Below are 2,714 nucleotides of genomic sequence, written 5' to 3'. Positions count from 1 at the left end.
AAGAGGCCATCCACTTCTCAAACAATTGGCCAGTGAAAATCTCATGAATATCAGTGAAACACTGTCTGATATAGTACTGGAAAAATTTATGAATAACCCTGAAACATTATGTGATATAGTGCCAGAAGATGAGCCCTTCAGGTCACAAGACACTCAAAATACGACTGGAGAAGAGCTGCCTCCTAGAGTAGAGCTGACCTTAATGATATGGATAGAATGCATAAAGATCAATATCCTAGGCATTAGTGAGCTGGAATGAGCTGGTTTTGGACATTTTGAATCAGGCAAATATATGATCTACTATGCTGGGAATGACAAATTGAAGAAGAATGGTGTGGCATTCATCATCACAAAGAATGTTTTAAGATCTATCTTGAAGTAAATGCTGCCAGTGATAGGATAACATCCATATGCCTATGAGGAAGACCAGTTAATGCTACTATTATACAAATTTATGCACCAACCACCAAAGCCAAAGATGAGGAAATTGAAAATTTTTATCTACTTCTGCAGTCTGAAATTGACCAAATGTGCAATCAAGATGTGTTAATTATCACTGGTGATTAGAATACAAAAGTTGGAAACAAAGAAGTAGTTGGAAAGTAAGGCCTCCACGATATAAATGATGCTGGAGATTGTATGATAGAATTTTGCAAGACCAATGACTTATTCATTGCAAATACCTTTTTTTCAACAACACAAATGGTGGCTATACATGTGGATTTCACCGGATGGAGTACACAGGAATCAGACTGACTACATCTGTGGCAAGAGGTGATGGAGAAGTTCAATATCTTCAGCCAAAACAAGGCCAGGAACTGACTGTGGAACAGACCATCAGCTACTCATATGCAAATTCAAGTTGAAGCTGAAGACAATTAAAACAAGTCCAAAGCAAAAAAAAAAAAACAAAGACACTGCCATCGCATTGGATCCAACTCATAAAAATCCCTCTTTGGGTTTCCGAGGTATCTGTGGAAGTAGATTGCCCAACCTTCCTTCTGTGGAGTGGCAGGTGGGTTTGGACCTCCAGCCTTGTGGTTAGCAGGCAAATGCCTTAGGCACTACACCACCAGAGCCAAAATATGATCATGATTATATCCCTCCTGAAGTTAGAGACCATCTGAAGAGTAGATTTGATGTATTGAATACCAATGACTGAAAACCAGAACTGGGGTATGACATCAAGAACATCATTCATGAGGAAAGCAAAAGGTCATTAAAAAGACAGGAAAGGAAGAAAAGACCATAATGAATGTCAGAAGAGACTAAAACTTGCCATTGAATGGAGAGTAGCTAAAGCAGATGGAAAAATCAACAGGAAAAAAAGAACTGAACAGAAGATTTCAAAGAGCAGTTTGAGAAGACAAAGTCAATTATTATAATGAAATGTGCAAAGACATGGAGTTGGAAAGCCAAAAGGGAAGAACATGCTCCACATTTCTCAACCTGAAAGAACTGGGGAAAATATTTAAGCCTTGAATTGCAATTTTGAAAGATTCCATGGGTAATATGTTGAATGACACAGGAAGCATCAAAAGAACATGGATGGAATACACAGAGACACTATACCAAAAAGAATTGGTAGATGGTCATCCATTTTAGAAGGTGGCATATGATCAAGAACCAATGGTATAGATGAAAGAAGTTGAAGCTACACTGAAGGAAATAGTGAAAAACAAGGCTCCAGGAATTGACAGAACACCCACTGAGATGTTTCAATAAATGACTGCCATGTTGTAGGCACTCACTCAGCTATGCCAAGAGTTTTGGCCAACTGACTGGAAGAGATCCATATTCGTACCCATTCCAAAGAATGATGATCCCACAGAATATGAAAATTGTCAAAAATATCATTGATGACACACACAAGTAAAATCCTACTGCAGATAATTTGAAAATTGTTGCAGCAGTATATTGAAAGAGAACTTCCAGAAATGCAAGCTGGATGCAGAAGGGGATATGTAACAAGGGATATCATAGTTACTGTCACATGGATCTTGGCTCAAAGCAAAGAATACCAGAAAGATGTTTACTTGTATTTTTTTGAGTATGCAAAGACATTTGACTGTGCGGATCATAACAAATTGTGGGTAACATTGTGGAGAATGGGGATTCCACAACACTTAATTGTACTCATGAGGTACCTGTACATAGATCAGAAGGCTGTAGTTCAAACAACAAGGGAATACTGCATATTTAAAATCAGGAAGGGAGTGTGTCAGAGTTGTATGCTTTCACCATACTTACTCAATTTCTACACTGAGCAAATATTCTGAGAAGCAAGACTATATGAAGAAAAACGTGGCATCACGATTGGAGGAAGAATCATTAACAACCTGAGATACAGAGATGATGGAACTTTGCTTGGTGAAAGTGAGGATGACTTGGAGCATTCACTAATGAAGATTAAAGAGTACAGTTTGCAGTGTGGATTACACCTCAATATAAAGAAAATGAAAACCTCACAAGAGAACCAATAAATTACATCACAATAGATGGAGAAAAGATTAACATTGTCAAGAACTTCATATTACTTGGTTCTATGATCAACACCAATGGAAGCAACAGTCAAGACATGAAAAGATGTATTGCATTGGGCAAATTTCTTGCAAAGGAACTTTCAGGCACTTAATAGCAAAGATGTCTCCTTAGAGACTAAGATGTGCCTAACCCAAGCCATGGTATTTTCAATCACCTTATATGCATGTGAG

This window comes from Orycteropus afer, unplaced genomic scaffold, assembly GCF_000298275.1.
Source record: "Orycteropus afer afer isolate SDZICR_OR568_19922 unplaced genomic scaffold, OryAfe1.0 scaffold00802, whole genome shotgun sequence".
Lineage (NCBI taxonomy): Eukaryota > Metazoa > Chordata > Mammalia > Tubulidentata > Orycteropodidae > Orycteropus > Orycteropus afer.
Note: the sequence above shows the minus strand (reverse complement) of the source record.